We start from the raw sequence: 25,940 nt of genomic DNA on the forward strand, positions 1-25,940 counted from the left end.
CTTTATTGGTCTTTTTTTTTTCAACTCTCAGTGTGAGAATGAGCCTGCCCTGGTGCCCACAGTCATGATATTTTTGGAGAATCATGGAAAAAATATCCAGCTGTCCAATCAGAACCTGACTGCCGCCCGGGTGTCCAGCTACAACCAGGGTCTTTTGGTCACCGCTCAAGCTTTGCCCCGCCAGCAGCTCTTCCAGGTGTGTGTTTTTGTGTGCAAGTGTGTTTGGAAGTGAAAAACCGTGTCTGTATGACGCTAATTGTTGTTCTTCCTCAGTTTCAGATAGACCGTCTGAATCCATCATGGACGTCCTCCCTGTCACTGGGTGTGATTGGTCATTCGCCAGACCGCCTCAACTTCCCTTCCACAGCTTGCTGCCTTAAACGCTCAGTCTGGCTACTGCAACGAGACTCTGTTTTCCACAACTCGTTGAAGGTGATGTCACTTCATTTGCTTGGTTCTTTCATCCTCATTTCCCTGATCTTCACATCCTTGTTTTGTTTTCTTTTCTCATTTCACTTCATTGCTTTCATTTTAGTTTTCAACTTCTTTCCTTTCCCTCTTTCCTGATTTTTAAAATCCTGTTTCCTTCTAAGTTTTTACAGTATTCATTTCAGTTCCTAACTTTATTCTCTCTCTCTCTCATTTCCTCAGATTTGTGAGAACTATGGTCCTAACCTGGACACCTGTCCAGAAGGGACAGTTTTGGGGCTTTTGTTGGACAGCAGTGGTTGTCTCCATCTGTTTGTTAACGGCATGGATCAGGGTGTAGCAGCCCAGGACATCCCAAGCCCCTGTTATCCCCTCATTGACCTTTACGGCCAGTGTGAACAGGTCAGTACTTGTGACTGTAATATCCTAAATCAGGCCTCAACAAAAAGGGTTTTTTTGATTGATTTTTTTTTACTTCCCCTGCTAACATTTTCACAGACTACACCACAAAAAAAGAGATTAATCATGAGAGAGTAAATGTGAGAACATTTTTATTTTCATTAAACATTGTGTTGTTGTTGTTGTTATTATTATTATATTTAATATTTTTACTTATCCTGCCAACATTTTTACAGGCCCCATTACAAAAAAAAACGGATTTGAGTAATTTTCTTCTTTACAAACATCTTTTTGCAATTGTGAGAAAATATTTATATTTTTCATTAAACAATTGATTATTATTAAATATTGTATAAATAATAATTTTCACTTGCCCTGCCAACATTTTCTCAGACCCTACCACAAAGATTAGTAATCTGAATATTTTTACCAGCATCTTTTTATAAGTGTCAGAGAATATTTATATTTTTTCATTAAACATTTTGTTACTGTTATTATTTACATAATATTCAGTATCTTTGTTTGCCCTGCCCATCACAGAAAATTTGTAATTTGAGTACTTTTTTTTTTTACTTTACTTTACATCTTTAAAGCCCTATGTTAATATATTGATGGGAAAAGAAAAAAAATTTTTTTATTTTTTTTTTTATTTTTATTCATAATAGCTTCTCTATATGAAAGCTTTGATTGGATGCACAGGAAATGATTGTCTCTTGTTGGTGTTGTATTCTCAGGTCACTATAGTGACAGATCACGTGTCGGTGGTTGGTGGGGAGAGAGGAGACATGCGTTGTCAAGGGGACATGGAGAAGGCTGATATGGTAGATGGTACGTGAGATTTTGACCCCATGTCTTACAGTGGTTGTAGTGTGACTCTGCTTTAAACACATTTGTTTTGTCTGTCTGTTTGTGACAGGTATAAAGGAGAGTGTCTGCTGGACGCCTCCTCCAGAGGTCAACCCCAATAAAACGTGCGAGTACCAGGCGCTATGCTCCAGATTCAAAGAACTGCTCACACTGCCCGGTACAGCTGCATTATACCTCACACCCACAAATAATCCTTTGTGGCCACAGATTCAATGTGGACCTATTAGTAGCAATTTTTGCAGAACTTTTCTGAATATGAATATTTGCTTTCTCCGTCTCCCACTCTGTCCTCTTTCAGATGGTTATTTTAATGAGGATGCTAAATACAACCTGTGTTACTGTGAGTCCTGTCACAAACTAAGGGGTGATGAGGCCTATTACAAGCGAGGGGAGCCTCCCAGAGACTACGCTCTGCCATTCGGCTGGTGCCGCTTTGCACTCCAGTCAGTTATTTTTAATTCAACTCAGTAATCAAGCTCTGAAAATGTGCAATTTTTTTAGTTGTAGCAGTATTAAGTACTTAAAAAAGAGCTCTCGTCTGTATTTTAACAGGATCAAGACCCACTGTGAAGTCTCTAATGCCTTCAAGAAGTGGCATATTGCATACCATGGCACTAGTGTCGGCTCCCTTAGACGCATCCTGGACCATAATCAACTCTTGTCAGGTTGGTAACCGCTAAGTTAATTTTTTTTATCATTTGAAAATAATTTTTCATTTAGATATTCGGAAATAAAATATAATATGGTAACACACTACAGTTCAAGATTATTATTATTTTTTTTTTTAAGTGAATTAATTCAGCGAAGTTGCGTTAAATTGATTGAAAGGGACAGTAAATGTGTCACGGGTTCCACTAAAATATAAAGCAGCACAACTGATTTCTACTGTGATAATACGAAATGTTTCTTGAGCACCAAATCAGTAAATTAGAAGGATTTCTGATGGATCATGTGACTTTTTAAGATCTATTAACATAGAAAACAGTTCATTTAAATTGTAGTAATATTTAACAATATTACTGTTTGTACTGTATTTTTGATCAATTAATGCAGCCTGGTTGAGCATAAGAGACTTTCAAAAACATAAAACGAATCTTACCCACCCCAAACTTTTGAACGGTAGTGCAATATATATATAATACAACTATAATAAATAAATGTATAGTAAATATTTTTATGAAATATTAAAATAAATGTTATTTATTTATTAATATTGTAATCTTTTTTGTATTGTATTGAAAACTGTATAGAAATTTTTTTTAATTATGTCTCATCAATATATTAAATACCATTATTTGCTATGTTTTTGGTATTCAATCTGTTTAAACAGTAGGTTTTGTTCCGGTTTTTTTTCTTTTCTTTTTGTTTACTCAAGATGAATGGCAAAAAAAGCCAAGCAGCAAATCATCTGATAATGAAATGCATGAACGTGTGCGTTAGCTAGAGCGAGATCAGAATAGATCTGCACAGCTGAGCTTCTCTGTTTTCCCGTGAGCAGAATCGTCCTCCATTTTCTCCTTGTCCCCGGTGAAGACAGAGGGTCACGGCAGCTACGGGGAGCCCGAGGAGAATAGCGCCCCAGAGCGAGAGATTCCCCGTGTGCAGCTTTCTCCAACCATGCGCTACTCGGGCCTGGAGGTCTTTGCCCCCAAAGTGCAGTAAGTCAACAGCGGTGCTTCTAGAGAAAAAGACCAGAGAGAATATAACACGATTGTCTAGAAATGGAATTTGAAAATGATGACAGTTACACTTTTCTGCACAGATTCCGAGACCCACGTTCCCTCCGCTGTCACCAGGCCCAGGTGGGCTTCCAGGTGTGCGTGCGGCCAGGCTCCTACAAAGTGGGGCCGACATCGCTGGGAATCAGCGAGCCCCTTGACCCTCGATTCAGCAATGCAGAAATCGATTGGATAACCAAGGAAAAAGGAGGCACGCTTCTGTACGGCCTGCTCATACGGGTGGAGTAAAAAGAGACTTGAGGCATTATCTTCCTCACTATCAACCAAATTTGAGCGCAGCCCCCCATGTTGAGGATTAAGCATTGTTTTGCTGCCCAATCTCATTCATCTTTGCATGTTTCAGACATACTTTTTGTGTTTGAAGGAGGGTGATGATAATCCCCAGAGACAAAGACACTGCCTGCACTTTATGTTTCGGACACTGGTGGGCGATTTTTAGTCTTTCTCATTAAATTCCGTCACTCAGCAGGCTCTCCATTATTTTTTCTGTCTCTTCATACATCTAAATCTATGTATCACCCCCTCCCCCCCTCGGTTTTTTGCTTTGAGAGCCTGTTCTCACAGAAATAAAACTGGACTGAAGCAACACAAAACCACCTATTCATAGCACAGCCCTGGATTTATACTTGTGTTTTTCTTAAGACTTGCAATGGACAAATCAACCTGGAAATAACCAAGACGACAATGTCAACAAGATAAAAGATGCAGCGAAATCACCTAATCAGGAAGAAACTCAGTGTTACTGTTATTTCATCGCTTACTTTGTTTACAGATTCTGCTCTGTTTTTGGTTCTTACAGCTGTGTATTTATTCACTAATTACAGCAAATACAGTATATAGTCAAATGCAAGGTGGATTAAAATGGCTACATAAAGACGAGAAGGTGAGATTTTTTTCTGGTGAATAGACATATAACCGTAACCATCTTTGGAGTGGAACTCACATTTCTTCCGTTTAACCCATCATACCACTAAAATCACTTCATGTGACCTTTATTGTGATAAAAGTACATAGTTTAACTGGATGGATGCATACAAACATAATTTTGCCCCTCCCCCCCAAGCACTCTAAAAAGACCTGGAGAAGAGAGTTTATGCGTGTCTATGCGTGTATTCGCGTGTCCGTTTTGGCCAAATGCGCGTCCATTATTTAAGGTCAGTCACCTGTGGAAGTTCTTGTCTTCTGTTTGAAATGCTTCACTGCTTTAGATGTTGTCTGCACATGGGTTATGTTCGAGTTTGTCTTCTGTTCTGAAGTAACGTGTGCTGTTGAGCCCATTTGTTTACTCACAAACTTTAGTGTAAGAACCAGGATGTTAGTGTTTCTGAAATGAGCGGTGGCAGGTACAAAAACTGAATGGAAAGGTCTGTTTATGTTCTGCGTTCAACATCAACAAGAAGGACTGTTTATTCAGCTATCAGGTAGATGTGCCTAGACTCATGGGGAATTGTGGGAATTAAAGTCGTCTACTGGTATACCTGACCCCAGAATTGGTGTTTACACTGGGAATGTGATTTGTTTTTAATAGTTTGTTTACTTCATGCTAGGTATATTGCCATTTTTTGTATTCTCTTATAACTAAGATTGCACAAATGTAAGCTCTTGCTGGAAAAACGATGACAAAAAAATCAACTCTTTTGATTGTATCTAGACTTACAGTACCCTCTGTGAAGGCATATCTATCCATTTGTTTGACATCTTGCATTAGCAATCCTGCTTTATTGCCAAGGGCGATGTCTGAATAAATGCTTGCTATATAAATCGGAAAATGTGAAAACACAGGGTTTGTGTTGGCCCATTGCTGCTTTTTTTATTTTTTATTATTTGTTCATGTTTGTGTTATTTTTATGTCTTTACGTTGTGTTGTACAGCCTGTTACATAACACTAACATTACCTTCCTGGTTTGTAAGAAAATAAAAATCCAAAAAAGAGACAGTTATGCACAACATGGAAAATGTGTCCGTCTTCCATTAATTCAATCTCATGAAATTTCATGTCAATTAAAAATATATCTCTGTCATTACCATAGTGCAAAAATAATGACCCATATATATATATATATATAATTGATTGAAATAAACCTCACTAATTGACTAGTTGGTTATTGGCAATTTTTTTATACACTATCATTCAAAACTTTAAGGTCTGGAAGTATCTTGTGCTCAACTGCATTTATTTGATTTAAAAAAAAAAAAGTGAAATATTACAATTTAAAATACCTATTTTCTATTTTAATATATTTTATAATGTAATTTATTGCAGTGATGGCAAGGCTGAAGTTTCAGCAGTCATTACTCCAGTCTTCAGTATCAAGAAAGATGATTTCTTATTATCAATGTTTAATACTTATATATGGAAAAAGGAAATCGTTAACATGACGATGACAGGGACAACATGAAATTAAGGTTTTACAGGGGCAAACTTTTAAACCTTGTTGCCTTGTGCATTCCAGGGGGCGTCCCGCACAACAAAGCCTTTAGCCAGAGCTTTGTTATCCTCGTCATTTCCTCCTGTCCCCATCGTCTTTGAAGGAGGCTTCATATAAGATGCCATAGTCTCTGTCTCTGTGACACTCAACATCTAAGAGGGAAGATGAGTGAGTGATAATGCATAAGAAAGGAAAACACAAGTGATGGAATATATCTGTCTAGACAGAAGCATCTGCAGTTCTGCATTCCCAACTCACATATTCTTCTTCCAGGTTAAGTAGATGGTCAATGGCATTATCAACATTCTCCGGCAGTCCAGTTACAGTAACCTTGCTCGGATCCTCAGAACCTGGCTGAGGAAACCGTATATCAACCTGAAATAAAGAAGATAATTATTAAGGATGCTATGAACCAAATATGATATATAGCCACTGATCTATGACAGAGAATTATACAGATCAGTAGATATAGCTCTTATTTGGCTACATTTTCAATATGTATTTTTATTATTAAATACTTATATCACTAAATGTTTTAATAACTAAATGTTTTTTTCTTAAGTATTAATTATTATTATTATTGTAAAGTACATTTTTAATAATAATACTAACAACAACAACAGTTAAGAATATTATTATTGGTGATTGTAATTATTTTTTAATAATAATAATAACAATTATTATTATTATTATAATGGTTGTTTTTGATTATTATTATTATAATGTTAAATATTATTGGTGATGGTATTTTTTTTAAATAATAATAATAATAATAATAATAGTAGTCAATGTTAATTATTATAATGATTGTTATTGATCATCATCATCATTAATAATAATCAGGGTGTCTACAGATTTAAGACTTTTTAATACCACCTTATGTGAAATTTAAGACCAAACCTGCGATGGAATTACACATTGTATTACATACATATATGTAATATTTAATGTCCTTAATGTAAAACAAAAACAAAATATCATTGCTGTTAAAAATGCTATTTATTATGATATACAGTGAACTTTTCATTTTTAAAGGGGTCATATGACGTTGCTAAAAAGAACATTATGTTGTGTATTTGGTGTAATGCAATGTGTTTATGCGGTTTTTAAGGTTCAAAAAACACATTATTTTCCACATAATGTACATTATTGTTGCTCCTCCGCCTATGCCCCGCCTTTCTGAAACACTTCGATTTTTACAAAGCTCATCGGTCTGAAAAGCGAGGTGTACGCTGATTGGCCAGCTATCCAGTGCGTTGTGATTGGCTGAATACCTCAAGCGTGTGACAGAAATGTTACGCCCCTTAACATACTGTGATGTCCTGTGTCCCGGCGCGACAAGACAAAAACATGAAAACCCATTACAAACGAGGCATTTGTTGCATCCAGTGGGGACATAATTACTGATTATAATGACTTATACTGTCTTTTTACGCATTGCGTTGCGTATCGCGCCGCGTAAACAAAACGCAAAATGCGCTGCACACATCTGAATATTTGGGCTGAACTGTTTTGGAACTGTAAATACAACTTAACCCCTGATTTCTAGTTGTGTCCTCTTTTGGAAGGCCAAGCAAAGTAATTTTATAATTCATTACATTTATATAGCGCTTTTTTAGGCACTCAAAGCGCTTTACATTGTCAGGGGGTATCTCCTCATCCACCACCAGTGCGCAGCATCCACCTGGATGATGCGACGGCAGCCATAGTGCGCCCACCACACACCAGCTTATTGGTGGAGAGGAGGTATGTCACCGGTTCCGTCAAACTGAAGAAATTTTTTGCGGTAATGTGACAAAAAAAAATTTAAGACCCATCGAATCTGAATTTAAGACATTTTACGACTTTTTAAGGACCCGCGGCCACCCTGATAATATTACAATATTACCACTCATTAACTAGACTGTGGCGGCCCGCCACAAATATTATTATTTCATAATAAACCGAAGATATATTTATCCTTCTCATATAACATAAAAGTTCTTTAACACTGTGTTTCACGCCATTGCTTTGGCAAGTATCCACCAAACGAATTAAAACCGAAAGCGTATAGCATAATATGACTTATCAAGTCTGTTTGCGCTGCTTGTTTCAAAGTGAAGCGCGCACATTGCGCACGCGATTAGCTCGTGATCCGGTGTTTTCTAGTGATGTCCGGTTCATGAACTACAGGTGCATCTCAATAAATTAGAATGTGGTGGAAAAGTTCATTTATTTCAGTAATTCAACTCAAATTGTGAAACTCGTGTATTAAATAAATTCAGTGCACACAGACTTCATTCGATTTAACCGGTTCTTCTTAGTGAACTGGTTGAACCAGTTCACCAAATCAGACTGAATCGTTTGAAATGGTTCGCGTCTCCAATCAGCATTAATCCACAAATTACTTAAGTTATTCACTTTTTAACGTGGCTGACACTCCCTCTGAGTCAAAATAAACCAATATCCAGGAGTAATTAATTTACTCAAACAGACACTGATTGAACTGCTGTGAAGAATGAACTGATGAACACGAGCAGAGCAGCATGTGTGCAGCGAGCCGGGTAATGAACGTACACACCCACTGCTGGAGCGGTTCTCGTTCTCGAGTCAAGAACCGGTTGCATCGGTTTTCGGATCGCCAGTACACTGAACCGAGAACCGTTTCTTTCGGACGCGTCCGATTTGAGAACTGATGAGCTGATGATACTGCGCATGCGTGATTCGGCGTGAAGCTAACAAACAGATTGCCTACTATGACTGACAGCACGCCTGAACCGAACTGGTTCTTTTAGACAACTGATTCTGTGCTAATGTTATGAGCGCGGGTAAACCAAAGACTTGAATGAAGGGCAATCTGGCGAAACGTAAGTTTATTTAATAACAAATAAATAGCAATGGATTATGTATAGTAAGTGGACTTTGGTTTCTGCGCTGATGACAACTAATTTATTTACTTTAATCTCTTTAAGACTTAAATCCTCGAATGCACATCACTGCCTGTTACTATATTTGGGTGCTTAGTTGCAAAACTTAATTGTAAACTTTTCAGATCATGATTATGATGTTTTAACTGACTGAAGTTATGATTAGAGCCCGACCGATATATCGTTTAGCCGATATTATTGGCCGATATGTGCCTGTGGCGAATATGCTGCAGATACACCGCCGATATGAATATTTTTTTTACAGAGCATATAACGCAGATAAAATGCTTGAAATGGTGTAATTACTTAGTTTGTCCAGCAGAGCGCGCTCCATTGTTTGCTACTGGCGACCTGGATGAAATGCTTTAAAGCTTAAGTCTATGGAAAACCATTGAAACTTTGAATGGCGTGGCGGATCCAAATTCGGGGGATCCCTTCAGCTCGATGAACCCTCTTGAACGCGATTCGAGTGTACGTCTCAAGGCCCTCTTTCGAATGAGACCACCCCCGCGTCGATAGCCCCCGGGGTTCGGGAGTTACGCGCGGTCCGGCGCCGACCAATCTAGCGATCCCGGGGGGCTACCAACGCGCGGAGGGTGGCGTTCGATAGGGCTCCTCGAGCTGAAGGGATCCCCCGAATTTGGTGGAGATCCGCCGGTGCGTTCGCGAGATAGTGACACCAGCCAACACTTTCACTTCAGTAAGGAGGTCTCTTGTTCAGGCAGCAGCATTCAAGCGTTGTCTTATTCGACCGTAAGTGCACTGCGAAGTGGACTTCACATGATATTCCACCATGATTCCAGTTCCAAGGGAACATACACATTGCATTCAAAGTTGCATTAAAGGTTGAATGGAATTTAATTGAATTAAAGTTGAATAAACTTCAACTTTACTGTTGTCCAAACTTTTGACTGGTACTGTACTATAATATACACAAAGAATATCGGCCGATATATCGATATCGGCCTTTTTTTAACTCCCAAATATCGGTATCGGACCCAAAAAACCCATATCAGTCGGGCTCTAGTTATGATTACTGACTTTATATATTTGAATGTGTATTTTCATCGCGGCCCGGGACGATAGACTTGATATCATTACTACTACGTTAGGGCGTAAAAGAAAAGTTTTTGTGAACCGGTTCACGGAAAATAACTGGACTTCCCATCACAAGCGTTTTCCGTGTCTCAGAGTGTCTCAGTTCACAGTGAATGCACTGAACGCCGGTATTGAATGTGCTGTGAGTTTAGCGCGCGTTTGGGAACGCAACGGCCACCAGTTATGCATAATTTTTACATTTGCATAATTTTCAACATTTTAATGGACAAATATTTACAGTATTTCATTAAATTAGTAATGCTTGTAAACCTGTTTTCACAGAAGCTGAAGTTTTCCACCAAAATAAAAGCTCAACTGAAGTTTCTGCCAAAATAAAAGCTCAAGGGTTTATCACTTGCAAGCATGGACGAGCACAGAGAAAATACTGTACAGGAACAGCAAGCTCACGGTTTGTAAGAAAAATATAAATATTGGGGTGGGGGTTTATATGAATGCATTTTTGAAGGGAACTGACTTCACAAAAGTTTTGATGGCATTTTTCCCCCTCTTATCACTGCTGATCCATAAGCGCCACCTGCTGTCAGAGAGTGAATGTGTAAACCTGTTTTCACAGAAGCTGAAGTTTTCCACCAAAATAAAAGCTCAACTGAAGTTTCTACCAAAATAAAAGCTCAAGGGTTTATCACTTGCAAGCATGGACGAGCACAGAGAAAATACTGTACAGGAACAGCAAGCTCACTGTTTGTAAGAAAAATATAAATATTGGGGTGGGGGTTTATATGAACGCATTTTTGAAGGGAACGGACTTCACAAAAGTTTTGATGGCATTTTTCCCCCTCTTATCACTGCTGATCCATAAGCGCCACCTGCTGTCAGAGAGTGAATTTGCGTTCTCATTCAGCCTGTCTGTTTTTGTTTCATGCAGGATTTATCTTTGTATCATGATTAAAATGCAGTGGATCTAATTTCAAATGGCTTTTTTTTATTAAATATGTTTAGTTGTTGTAGTAGCAACAACTGCCCTTTCACTTTCATGGCAAGGAAAAATATTTATGGCCGGTAAATTTTCTCAAGTCACCAGCCACTGGCAGATGAGAAAGTTAGTTTTAGGCCCTGCTTGCAAGTGTAGAAACTAGGACAAAAGTATTGAAATTGCCCTACTGTAGAGTAAAGTAAAATAATATACCTGGAGAAAAAAAAAAAAAAAAAGTATTTTTTTTCACAGTGCAATTGTTTTACAATATATGGCTATTACATAGGAATAATAATATAAAATTATTATTATTATTATTATTATTTTATTCTAGTTTGTTTGGCTTCCAAATTCACCCGTGAGACTGAGACACTATATCACAACTAAAAAGAGGGTTGGGTCCCCTTTAAATTTCAAGAACAAGTACATTTACAAGCTTTTTTATTTTAGTTTGCACACTGAACCTGTGTTGGAGCTCTTAATTTTGAACTCTCAAAGTGCACCAGATTTATGAATTTAACTTTAAAATGTTCAAAATTTTACTCCTACAGGGATCGAGGACCGCCCATCACAGTCAAACAAAATCCTGTGGGAAACACTGTATTATTATTATGATGTTAAATATTATGACTATGTACTCCAACATTTCTAATAATACATTTAATAAATAATAATAATAATTATTATTATTACTATGTTAAATATTATGACAAATTTAGATGTAGATATAGTTTTATCACTATCGGTAAATATGCAAAGTGCTCTTACTTTGAACTCCTCCATGAGCTTCCGAATGGCTTTGCCGCGTGCTCCGATGATGCGTGCATGGACCCGCCGGTCCAGCCGGATGTCCTCACTCACCATATCCTGCAGTGCTGCCACCAGCTGCTCTATAGCTGCCCTGGCCTCATTAGCATTCCTCTCATAACCTGAGATTACAATTACATCCTAGAGGAAGACAGAGTCGCGTGAAGAAAGAAAGACTGACAGGCAAAGAGACAAACATGAATGACAGGTATGAAAGGAATGAATGGTATGAGCTTCTTTAACCAGTCTGAGTTAAAGAATGAGGAAATTCCCTTTCGAAAACAATCTGCTTTCATACCTGCTGCTCTTCACCTTTATCAGGGAACTGCACATTGACATCGTAGTCTTTGCGTATTTGAGAGATGACGGCTCCTTTTCGGCCTATAATTTTGGGGTGATATTTCGGGTCTACTGAGAGCGTCACCTTATAGCTCCGTAAGGCCTACAAATAGATAAGAAAAGAATATATTCTATTGCAAGAAGTAAATCTCAGATTGTATATGGAAATTTAGTTGTCACAGCATGTTCTGTCAGCAGAGCGGTGTTGAGAAGAGGTTGTACCCGATCTTCCTGCTCCGCCTGCAGCTCCTTGACTCTCTCCAGCAGTCCCTGTTTGGCCCGCTCCACACTGGCCACCTGTCCTGTGATCTTTATGATATCTGACTGCTGCTCAGGCTGAGGAACCCAAATGTTCACCTATACAGCACAGTACAACCAGACACATTAACATTCACTCATCAGTTTGACTTTCTTCCGTTAAACACAAAGGGGATGCAATTTGTTCGTCAGACTGTGGTCAGCTGTTGCTGTATGGAAAAGAGCAGCTTGGGCATTATGCTAAACATATTCTTTTGTGTTCTACAGAAGAAAATAAAATGAGGGTGATGTAATTGATGACAGGATTTGAATTTTTGGTTGTACTATCCCTTTAACAAGATTTTTTTCACTTCATTCCATTAAAGTTGGATGGTTTGTGCCTACACTACCTTTCAAAAGTTTGGGGTCAGTAAGATTTTTTTTAGGAAATTAATACTTTTATTTAGTAAGAATGCATTAAAATTGATAAAAAAATGAAAGTAAAACATTTATAATATTACAAAAGATTTCCATTCAAATAAATGCTGTCTATTCATCAAAGAATCTTGAAAAAAGATATCATGGTTTCCACAAGAATATTAAGCATAATTAATAATTAAGCTGTTTTCAACTTTGATAATAATATGAAATGTTTCTTGGGCATCAATCAGCATATTATAATGATTTCTGAAGGATCATGTGACACTGAAGACTGAAGTAATAGTTGCTGAAAATTACAGGAATAAATTATATTTTAATATATATTGAAATAGAAAACAGTTATTTTAAATTGTAAAAACAATATTTGATCAAATAAATGCAGCCTTGGTGAGCATAAGAGACTTTTCAAAAACACATTCTTGGGGTCACATCTTATTGACCCCAAACTTTTGAACGGTAGTACAAACACAATTCAATATGTCTCTACCTCATAGTCCTCCATCATTTTCCTTATTCCAGCTCCTTTCTGTCCTATGATATAACGATGAAGGTCATAGGAAACCTCAACATCAATCGTCACAGGAACTAAGGCCTAGAATGCAAAAGGGAAGGAAAAAATTAGATAAAGAGAATGAAAACCAATCCACCATAAGTCAAAAGAGACAGCTAGAATTTCCAGAATTCCTTACAAGTAAAGCTGCACAAGCCAACTCGCATTTTTCGGCCTGTCCCGTCACAATGATGATATCGCATTTCCGAGGAATGAGATCCGTATCCCCGTTCTCTGGAGATGCAGGTTCCTGAGCTGCAAGCCACAAATGCAACAAACAACACAGCTCGTAAATATTCTTGTCATCAATAAATAGAATGAAAAAATATCTGAACTAATTTGAGAGTGTAAGGATGAGACCTGCACACTCATCTCTGTCTGGAAATTTGATCAGAACGTCATGTTCCCGTGTAATTTGTTGTATTTTGCAGCCTTTGGGTCCCATGACGGCTCTGTGGTACCGCTGAGGAATCAACACCTCCACATTCACCTGTGACTCCTGATGACACATTAGCAGATAATGACAATCAGAAATTATTATGCTAATATTTTTGTGGAAACCATGATACATTTTTTCCCCCAAAAAAATCTTTGATGAAAAGAAAGTTCAAAAGAACAGAAGTTATTTGGAATATATTTTTTTGTAAGTGTACAGTACTGTCACTTTTGATCAATTAATTACTAATTTAATTGATAAAAAAAAAAAAAGAGTAACCCCAAACTGCCGAACGGTATTGTATATACTGCTCATGGCGGAAAAGTCACTGCATTTACATGCAATATGTATACATGGACTGGATATGAAACTCACAAGATCTTGAACAATCTCCTGAATGCGTTTCTTAGCAGCGTCAACACACTCTCTGGGTCCTTTGAGAGTGATATTGTCACTCTGTGTGCCCGTGCGAGGGAAGCTAACAGCTACACCGCCATACTCCTCCGCCAACTCTCTCAACACCTGTCCTCTCCGACAGACGAAGTGACGGTGATGCCGGGGGTCCACGACCATACTGTCCTCGATCACGTCATCCTGAAAAGAAAGGACAGATGAGGAGGCGTGTTCAAAGAAACACTAACTCAAATGCATTACGTTTTCTTCTGTCATACCAGATTTTTAATGAGGGTCTCCAGCTCTTTCTGGGCAAGCCATACAGCCTCCTCTTTACCCATGATGGTAATGTGCTCCTGTTCTGGCTCATCTGGTGATGGGAAGATGATTCGTGCTCCGGTTCGATCCCGTACCCGTCGGATATTAGCTCCTCCTTTGCCTATCAGGAACTTATGGTACTCTGGCTTGGCTTGAAGCGCCACTGAGAAGTTGTTGACTTGCTGGTGGGACAAAAAACAAATGTCTTGCATAGACTGAATGACTCAAAAAAATTTCCTTTTTGCTTTTCTGCTTTAGATCTTCATCTCATTACTCACCTTCTCCTCCGCCAACTGCAGCAGTTGTCTCCTGGCTCTCTCCACCTCCTCTGCAGGACCTCGGATGGTGACCTTGTCCAACCCTGAGCCCTCCGCAGGGAAGTGGATGTGAACACCCCCACACTCTTCCATCACAGAGCGCACCAGACTGCCCTTGGATCCAATCAGAGAGTTGTGCAGCTTGGCTGGGATGGAAACCTCAGCCTCCTTCAGGTTGGCCTGGGAGAGTTGAAAAATCAAGCGAGAATGTGTGAGAGAAGAAAAACGAAGAGCATTGAGAATTACACCCATAATACATTCCCTAGCTTCCTGTTTCTCTCACCAGCTCATTCTGAATGGCGAGGATCCGATCTCGTGCGGCTTCACAGCTGCTCTTCTTGCCAGTTATTACAATCATCTCCGAGTTGCTGTTCTCCGTTGGGAGATCAATCTTGGTGTTGGTCTCCTCACGTATCTATATAGATTTACACAGCAACAAAAAATTCTCTCATTAAAAACTAAAATTAGCACAATGTTTAAAAATGCAAATTCTAATTATTATTTCAGATGCTGGCTAAACCACAATACTCCGCCACCAATGCTTTCAGTTCTTTTATGGTCCTTTTTTCTCACTATGAACTAGTGTTTTATTGTTAACTAAATCCAAAATTTTCGGTATTTGCAATAAAGCTGAACTAAAATTATGTATAAATTAGTGCTGTCAACTTTCCTGTAATTAATCGTGATTATTTGCATATTAATATAATATATTTATATCGTCATAAATGCATATTGAATCTCCAAGTTAATGTAGAAACAACATAAAGACGGTATATTTTAAATATGTGTTTAATGGCATCTTTTTTTAAGTAGCCTATCATTAATGAAGGTCAGTATCATTGCCACCAATGCTGCTACTGATGTCTCTACTAAATGCATTTTTACCTCAATTTTAGTCATTAACTATAGCCATTCAACATTACAGTATAATTAAAAGCCATTATTTTTAACATTTAATAGGCTTTGAAAAAATATTACCTTTTTATATAAACTCTAAACTGTATATGCAAAAACTATAAGTTGAATATAAAATTAATCGTTATTCAAGCTACAAAAGTTAATCAGCGAGCAAAGCAGTGAGTGATTTCTCTTTTTCTTTTGTTCTTTGTTTTACATCAATGACATAGACTGCAGCAGGTTTGGTTTTGAAAGCTTTGAAAGCAGTGCTGTCTCTTTAAAAACGAATGCACATGACGTGGATCTGACACGCATCCGATCTTCTTCCAGTTCTTTATGGTCATTTAGGACTTTTTAACTCATTTAAGACCGTGTTAATGAGCGGCTGCCTATGTTCACAAAGAGCTGCTTCACAGACAGCATGCCAGTACCAAATTAACTTTTGTGTCTTTTGCTTCTTATCGTGCTTTATAGTGTGTTCATATAGTCTACAATAACCCTACCCAAAGCATACCAGGAAAAAAATGGATGCTGTGTTAATTACCTTAAATATTTTTAAACAACAACTAACTAAAATTTGAAATTGAAAATTTAAGTTTAATTTGAAAATTACTAAAATTAAAACTAAATAACATTCAGTTTTGGGTGAACTACCTCTTTAAAGGATGAACAAGTCATCTTTACAAATCTAAAAAAATAAAAATAGCTGCCTTTGTGTCCTCACCTTTTTGATGTTGGCACCTCCTTTGCCAATGATGTTTTTGTGGAACTGCTTGTGGATGGGTACAGAAACTGAGAAGCTGCTCTCAACCTAATAACATGAACATAACGATAATTAAAAATATAATATAAAAAAAAACACTAAAGCTCAATGCCTTTCAAAGAGTTAACTTCTCAGCTGTACAACAGATGATTTTACTTTAAAACAAAAATGCCTTAACTACAATAGCATTGGAGGAAGTTGTCATCTGTAGGCTGGGTATGATCATTTCATAGCTGTCTGACCACATAATAGCTGCTCTTTTTGTGACCTTGTATTAGTCACGAAGCAAATGTAATTTGAGAGCAGGAAAGAAGAAAGAGAAAATTACTCTTGTACCAGCTCAGCGATGAGTTTCTGCAGAAACTTCACACATTTCTCCACTTCGTTTTTAGGCCCTCTGAGCTGTACTATGTCACTTTTCTGTTGCTGGTCTGGAAAGATGATAATGACCTGTGGAAATGAAACCATCATATAATGTGATAAAAAAATGTAGAATATAGCAGAATATAGATATTGGTGTGTTGTACAAAATGAAGCAGTGAGCACCTCAGGGAACTTGTCCCGTACTTCTTTGATCTTCTCTCCTTTCTGCCCAATGATGGTGCGGTGAAACTTATGCTCTATTATAAGGTCTTTCGTGCGTTCATTTTCCTAAAGTATCAAAGACACAAGATGACATCTTAAACCATGCAAGCAAATGTTTCAGATAGCTTCATAATGTCATAGAGTGCTCTTGTGCTTTCCATATAGTGCGTCTCACCATACGTTGGGCCATGTCCATCAGTTCCTTGCGAGCGAGCTGTACTCCCTGAGGATCACCCTCAATACGAACCAGCCCACAGCGCTCCGAATCCTGAGGAATCCGCACTGATACCTTATACTGCTCCTTTACCCGATTTACTGGGAAAAGCCCCAAATAATTCATTTATCTGCTCTGTTCATTGAACAAATGAACTTTACTGTAACAAATATATTATAGATAACTCAAAGGTCTCATAATCAGATTAAGTGTGCAACACAGTCATTAATTTTTCCCAGGTTCTGTGGCAATGGCAACACATGAAATATGATATTTAAAGGGGTCATATGATGCGATTTCAAGTTTTCCTTTCTCTTTGGAGTGTTACAAGCTGATTGTGCATAGATAAGATCCCTGAAGTTGCAAAGACTAAAATCTGCCACGCCCCCCTAAAACGGCTCGTTCTAACACGCCCCCACATATCAACCTCACTATGTGGAAATATTTGCATAATGCCACCCAAATGTTCACGCAAAGAAAGAAGGCGTGATTTACAGTGGGGAAAAAAAGTATTTAGTCAGCCACCAATTGTGCAAGTTCTCCCACTTAAAAAGATAGATGGATAAGTACATTTGCAACTGTTGCATATTGACATTGTGTGCTGCTTGTATTCAAATAATGTGTAAAACCACAATTTGACACTTCAAACATTACTCTTCTATCTGTGCTATGAGCTCTGTTTCTATCCGGACATCCCAAACATGACTAAAGTTTCAGACTCGGCACTCCAGAAAGGGTTTAAACCTACTGTTGGCCCCGTTTTTGCCAATGAGATGTCTGTGGAAACGGTGGTCAATGTTAATCTCTGCATAGTCCATTCTTGCCATCTGGAGGGAGAAAAATAAAATACTTAAGGACTGTACCTAAACTGTTTATTTTCCACAAATGCAGAAACCTGAAGAACAAACCATAACTGAAATCTTAAGGCTGATTTATACTTCTGCTTCAGACCTACGCCGTAGGCTATGCGTCAGTTTTCATTTATACTTCTGCGTCGTTGTCCGCGTCAACGTGCAGTACACATACAAACCGCTAGTCAGCAGTGTCCACGGGCATGTTGCTGGTGTAACCCGCAGTACCACGGCAAAAGCCGAAGGAAGAAGCGGCTCGTCAGAGAAGCATTATAGCCGTGATGGCGGCAAATAAATATCAAATCATTAAATCATTATTTAAAACTACAAAAAGGAGACAACAACGGAACAGGAGATGATGGCACGGAGTGAAAAAGTGAAAGTGACGTGACGTGGCCAAGTATGGTGACCCATACTCAGAATTAGTGCTCTGCATTTATCCCATCCAAAGTGCACACACACAGCAGTGAACACACACCCGGAGCAGTGGGCAGCCATTTATGCTGTGGCGTTACGAGTCCGACTCTCTAACCATTAGGCCACAACTTCCCCTACATTGTACAGTATATGGAAAATAATGTGTTTTTTGAACCTTAAACCGCATAAACACATTTCATTACATCAAATACGCAAAATAATGTTCTTTTTAGCAACATCACCCCTTTGACCCCTTTAATATACGGTTTTATCATGATTAAAGCTTTAATACAGTACGGCAACTGCACTCCATGTATAACGCTTCTCATAGAATCGTTAGAAGACAGAATCGCAATTCATATATGAATAGATTTTTACCTGCATCCCTAGATTTCTCTTCCTCTTCTCTAAAGCAGCGCAGCATGGCCTCGCCCCCTATGCTGCCTTTTCCCGAGGGCGGGGTTTATCTGGGTTTGTGATGTCACGAACCCGGGAAGTAACATGTTGTAGTCCCTACTGGCCATTTTTGAAGGCATTAAACCGCCAGAATTTTAAAAGACGATATCTCTTTCTTTTGCTGGATGATTCGTTGCTTTCATTGTCTGTCAATCAAAAAAGGATTCTGTTTGCTGCTCTTACTGCTGCCAAAAAGGTTATTTTAAAATTGTGGTAGGATCCATCTACCCCAGTTAGATTGACGTGGATGTCATATTTGCTGGACATTGCCCTTTTGGAGTGTACCACAGCCAAAATAGATGGTGCCACCAGAAAGACAATAAAATTTTGGTTGGACCTTATTGATAATTTATCAGGCCTATTGAAATCCTGAGATGTACTTGTTATCCCGCTAATACTGTATTGTAACCCGCTTGTTGGGTTTTTCTTTTTATTTGTTTTTTTTATGTATATGGGCAGATCGCCGGCTCTGCTGTAAAAAGTTATAAATCCAAAATGTTTAATAAATAAAGACGATATCTCAGTTTGCATTGAACTTTCAGCTTCGTAACTTTGCAGATATTGTTTATGCTCAAACAGCAACATTACACACTAACTAACGTTAAAAAAGTTAAATCGCAATGAACCACCCCTTTAAACTTGAAGATTTGGAATAAAGTTTGAAAGGGTTGACAGAAGCTTAGTGGTGATGACATTGAACTGTAGTACGTTTATTGCCTGTACTTTAGTTTTGTACTTCTGGCGATTGTATTTAGGCTTTAAAATGAATACGTTTGTGAAGATTATCTTGGCAAACACAACATTTAGGAATCATAAACTTTTGTTGGTCACAGAGCTTATTTTCTGAAATAATCCAAAAGGCAATGTAAAAATCCAGCACTCTATTTTCAGTTACAAAAAAACATTTGACTTGCTATATTTCAAATTGGATATCTCATAACAGACTTCTCATTTCAATTTTCTATACCTTAGGCAGCTGCTGAGTAATGCGACTGATGTTTTGTCCTTTCTTGCCAATGATGAAACGATGGAGCCAAGCCGGAGCAATCACCTCCACCACTATCACACTTTTAGCCTGCAAAACACACAAGTGCCTTGTGAACAGCTGCCTTTTGCATGCATTCTGTTGAAAATAAGGCCAAACAATGCCAATACAATTGACCTTGGCGTACACCTGCGTGAGAGCCGGACCCAGCTTGTCCGGTTCTCCTCTGAGGATGATGGTCTCAGATCCGGAGTCCAGAGGGGGCATCTCCACAGACACCCCCGTGTTCTCCAGGATTTCCTGCAGGGTGTTGCCTTTGGGGCCTACTATGTACTTATGTTGTGACTTCTTCACCTCTACTGAGATTGTGGTTGTTTTTCGTTTCTGCTTGTGCAAATTAAGAAGGTCAGGAAATGTCACGAGATGCATGTTTTTGAAATACAGAGACTGCCTTTATTTGATCAAAAATACAGTAATATTTTGAAATAACTGTTTCCTATATTGTGTTGCTTAATATTTCTTGTGGAAACTGTGATTCAATTCATTAAAGAATCCTGTTAAATACAAAAAAAATTGTAAGTTCAAAAGAACAGCATTTTTTTTTAATGTCTTTGTTGTCACTTATGATCAATGTAATGTGTCCTTGCTGAATAAGGGCATTAATTTCTTAAAAAAAAACAAAAAAAAACAAACGTACAGACTCCAAACTGTTGAACAATTCTCACCTTCTCTTCATAGATGGCCCGGATGCGGGCAATTGCCATGGATTGTAAGTTCAAAAGAACAGCATTTTTTTTTAATGTCTTTGTTGTCACTTATGATCAATGTAATGTGTCCTTGCTGAATAAGGGCATTAATTTCTTAAAAAAAAAACAAAAAAAAACAAACGTACAGACTCCAAACTTTTGAACAATTCTCACCTTCTCTTCATAGATGGCCCGGATGCGGGCAATTGCCATGGCAACTGCCTCCTTCTCGCCGGTAATGACAATCTCATCTTTGGGTACGCTGGGTGGTGGGATACTAATACGAGCTCCGGTCTCCTGACTAACTTCTTGAACGAGTTGATTATATGCACCAGCGATGAATGGATGAAAAGCCTTCTCAAAAGACAAACGTTCCACGGCACGCTTATCCTAAAGCAAACAGTGAGGTCATAATGAGGCTGAATTAGAAATGAAACCCAAAGCCTCATCTCATCTAGCTTTAATGATTACCTGCTCAGCGGAGATGAGCTGGATTTCATGGCGAGCTTTCTCTATGCCGTCCTTGGTGCCGGTGATGCGGATGTTGGCGTTGGGATCGTCAGATCGGGGGATGGCGATCTTGGTGGCTGTTTTCAGCTCCAGCTCCTGCAACTTCTCCCCGTTCTTTCCGATCACAAACCGATGATGTTCTTTCGGAATAAGCACAGTCGCTGAAGCCTGAGAAGTTCAGCATTAAAATACAACTTTTAACCCAGAGAAAAATGAATTGAATAAGAAATGCAAGACTCAAACAAGCACCTGAGTCTGCAGTCGGGCCACAATCTCCTTCCTCGCTTTCATGACCGAATCCAGTTTTCCAGTCACCATGATGGAGAGGCCTTGGTCCTTGGCAAGAGAGAGTTCGATATGTGCCCCGGTCTTTTGCATGATATCCAGGCACACTTTTGCCTCCTCACCCTCACCAAACTGACTGTTGTCTTTATACCGCCGCTCCTCCAAAGGGACATGGAACACCTGAAGGTGCACAGGGTGAAGAAGAAGAAAAAGTGTAACAGGCCCTCAATAACAATGAAAATACATGGTGGCTTGACGAGCAACTTACTCAGACTGCACAAACCTTCTATAGAGGATTATATATGTTACCTGAGTGATAACAGAGGCTTTGATGGGTCGGATTTTGCTCCAAACACTTGCCGGCTCACCGGTCTTTTCACCTGGAGTGCCCTTGTCCGGCAAAGGTGGAAAGGCTTCCAGATAGGTGGGTATATATGCTTCGTCTTCTGGCACACGACCTAATCACAGACAATACGAAAAGGAAATAGTAAAATGTACACAACAACTTTTCTTAGAATTATTTTGATAATATAACAGTATGATGCTATATAAATACAATCAACAAGGGTCATCAAGAATGAAGAACAGAAGAAATACCAACTGCATAAACAATTATTGAAAATACTGACATGTTTTTCTTTTTGTACATCTTAGTTGTTCAGTTTAGTAAATACTTAACCAATAGTGGTACATCAATTAGATTACTTTGAGATTGATAATTATAAATGGAAATAATTATATTATATTATAATAAGCCATTTTTATTTTTCAAAGAGACACTATTTACCATAATTGTGCATGATGACATGCTGCAGCAGAATGCTTCACACACGCTGTGTGATTCAGATAAGAACAGCTCTGCTGTCACTGTCAAAGATCATTGTGACACACTGACAACTTGTAAACAGCATGAGTGTTCAGCATCACACAAATCAGGGATGTGTTCAAAAACAGATGTGCCTAATACTAGCTTTAAAACTGTTCCAGTATCAAATCATTCGTTTAAATTATCTTTGCCGCTACTTATTAAGTATACTAATATTTGTATTAGCATCTTTGACTTGTTCTTTTAATTCATTGTTACATCCGTTATCTATTCCTGCCATTACACACACACATCATGTATTTTTGTAGAAGAATAGTTTCACCCCTAATTCTTCCACAGTCGTTATACCTGTGATCTCAACGTCCTTCAAGCCACTGCGGTGCTCTGCAAAACTCTCCTGAGTCAACACTGCCACAGAGCTCATGTTTCAAGACCTGATCCGCTATCCTGCAGAGACCAGGATAAAGAGGAGGGACATGTGGAGAGAAAAAACACAAAAACAAAAATATAACAGCAGAGAATATCTAGGCCAAACACACAGCCTTCAATAAAACTAACTAAAAGAGCATAGCAGTAATGGACTACTTTCATTTGAGTGATAAAGTGCTTGCTGAGCTCTATTCTCAGCGGTTTCAGCAGCCCAGCAGGGCCCCGGCACACACTGGCATCTCCCTGAGCCCAACAGCATCTCTCTCCACCTGAGCTCTCCAATTAAAGATGCTGCAGCTGTGAAATCTGACGAAAAGCCTTGTGTGAGCTTGACTAATGTAACAATTATTGATCGTTGTTTAAAATGATAAATGTTTAAAGCTGTCAATCTTTTAGATACCACGGACCCCCAAAATGATCATCCTCGTCTGAGGAACCCTATCCTAAAATTTCAAAGACATTCTTGTATAAAGACCCAATTAATACAGTGAAAAAAATAATATTACATATATGAATAAAATATTGTTTAAAAAGCAATTAGGTAAGTCCCTTTATTACATAATTTTAATTAATTCCTTATAGTAGATATAAATGCAATATTTATTTAGTTAATTACATATTTTAATCTAATGTTTTTTATTCATTTAATGAAACTTCTTTTAATCAAAAAACATTTTATTTTATTTAAACTCGTTTTTAATTTTAATCTAATTTTTACATTTTTACATTATTTTTCTCTAAACTTTTCCATGGACCCCTAGCACTTTGCAGCCCCCTGGAGGTCCCCGAACCCCAGATTGAAAACATCTGGTCTAAACTAGTGGAACTGTAAAGAAAGATGTGACGATGAAAATGATTATATACTTACACTGAAAGTCACATTTTCTGTAAACAGTTTTCAGAAAATTTCACTGCAGCTTATACACTGCGCACGTGCATTAAAAACAAGCTGTATTCAATTCTGTAAGTGCATGCAACATTCTCATTTTTCAAATATGCCTTAATATCACAATCATGCCAAAGCCAGACATTTTAACCCACCTGCAAAGGGTCGAAAACCAGAAAGTCCGTCCAGGTGGATGCTACTGAGAGCTCTTCAGTGTCAGTCTGTTTGTTCAGCCCTGTGTGGGTGAGGTTAGCAAAGAGAGATTGTAACCAGCCTTGTGGTTACATACACATAAAAAACAGCATCTTATGGCAAGGCCCTCTGAGGTTGACCGAGGAGGGGGGCCGAGTCACAGTGGTCTGTCCTGTGGGAGGCAATAGCTAGATGTGGTGCTAAGGATAGCCTCCACTTCACTCTCAGGTGACTAGGTATCTAATTGGCGTGTGGGTGTTTGTGCTTACTGTAGTGATGGCAAAAACACACACACGCATTGTATTTACACATGGGATTGAAACATTTTACACATATTCATCTTAACACTCATTGAGAGAGCAAATTACCCATGTAGTAGAATAATACATGTAATAAAACAGATATGGGCTAATAGGCTTGCCATTATTTTCTAATATTATGAGGATCTAATTGCCGAGTGTTACTTTGTTTGCTTTTGCGGTGATAATACGTTTGTAGGGAGAAATGCCTTATATACAAAGGTTTTCTCAGCTTTTAGGTCTTGAGGGACCCATGCATGCCACTTGCAAATATATTTTTACACAACCTGCATGTTCAGTATCAAAACAAACAACAATATAAGCAATTATCGCGCTCTCCAGTCTATTTGCATACTATATAAAATGCATATATCATGCACTATCAGGATCCATATCATCTGTAAGCTCAGTGCAGAGCAGCAGTTCTGTGTAAACAAATACTGGAGCAGGCTAACAACACTGCCTGACATATAACAGCGCAATTGGCAGTTAAAACAGCTGTTAAAACCTCGATTAGCAAAGTGAGGGAGAGTGCATTCGGTATCGTGGTGACAGGCTTAGTAGTAAATGTTCTAACCTGCAGAATATATATTCAGGATATCTGAGTTTAGCTGGCCAGCTAATCTGCTAATTTACATGTAACGTTAACAGCTCGTTAGCTACAGAGCTACTGTCTTTCTCTGCTTTAAATACGATAACGTTAATCTGATTGCAGAAAACGCGTTATGTTCATTCAGTCAACAAAACGGTGCGACAAGAAGCACGTCTACGGAAACAAAAGCAACTGATCACCTTATCAGACGGAAAAGCCTAGCCGCTGGTCTGCTGGCAGTAAACACTGCTGCTGAGAATCGACTCTCCAATTGAATCGAATCTTTGATTCATGAGTTATCTTTAATGATTCAGAGATATTCTTTTTATGTTTTATGAGTTTTGTGTTTGTTTATTTATTTGTTAATTGTTTTTATGTTGCAATCAATGTTAAATTAGATCGGGGAAACAGATCATTATTTTGTTAAAAACTATTCTTGAATCGTAAAATATTGGTAGGTGTACAAATGCTGTTGGATTGTATTGGATACTGGGCAAACCGACAAAGTAACGACAATTTACTTTAGATGTATTTGTCTCTTTTCATATAGTATGGAAGTCCGTTTCCGCCACTGAATTAAAAAAAAGGTAATTGCGACTTTTTATCTCACAATTCTGACTTTTTTCACAGAATTGTGAGATATAAACTCGCAATTGCGAGATATAAAGTCAGAATTGCGAGATATAAAGTCAGAATTCTGACTTTTTTTCTCAGAATTGAGAGATATAAACTCGCAAGTTAAAGTCCAATTCTGAGGGGGGAAAAAGACTGATATGTTCTCAGAATTGCGAGTTTATATCTCTCAATTATGACTTTTTAACTCGCAATTGCGAGTTTATATCACGCAATTCTGAGAAAAAAAAGTCAGAATTGTGAGATAAAAAGTCGCAATTACCTCTTTTATTTTTTATTTTGGCGGAAACGGCCTCCATAGAAACGGGCTTCCATAGTTTTCTGGTTTATCACAGTGGAATGAGTGAAAAAAAATATTTCTCTGTTGTATAATTTGGAAAGACTAAAAGTAAATCTTATATCCTTAGTAAAAAATGAGATTTTTTATCCCCTCATTCATCTCGTTCAGAAAAAGCAATCAATACAATTTGTGATTCGATTGTGGAAGAAAACAATATAAATGTAGAGAATTTTAAGAATGTCCAAGAAGTTATTAATTAGAACTATACACGAGCTATATTAATTAGAACTCAAAAAGACAAAATACAACTTTGTGATTTTTTAAAGCACTAAAGAGATGGTCTCTTTATGAACGATCTTCTTCAGCAATTATGTTCTCACAGTATTTCATATATTCTATGTTATTTTGTATGTTTATTAAACCGTTTTTCTTATAGTAAATAAATTACCATTTCG

The 25,940-nt window shown here is 38.1% G+C and overlaps 1 pseudogene; it reads right to left on the bottom strand.

Moving 5' to 3' along the window:
* Window positions 1-310: 310 nt before the first annotated feature.
* LOC107556585 (vigilin-like) lies at window positions 311-24,836 on the bottom strand (annotated as a pseudogene).
* Window positions 24,837-25,940: the final 1,104 nt, after the last annotated feature.

The sequence above is a fragment of the Sinocyclocheilus grahami genome, unplaced genomic scaffold (genome assembly GCF_001515645.1).
Source record: "Sinocyclocheilus grahami isolate Dianchi unplaced genomic scaffold, SAMN03320097.WGS_v1.1 scaffold573.1, whole genome shotgun sequence".
In the NCBI taxonomy this organism is placed as follows: Eukaryota; Metazoa; Chordata; class Actinopteri; order Cypriniformes; family Cyprinidae; genus Sinocyclocheilus; species Sinocyclocheilus grahami.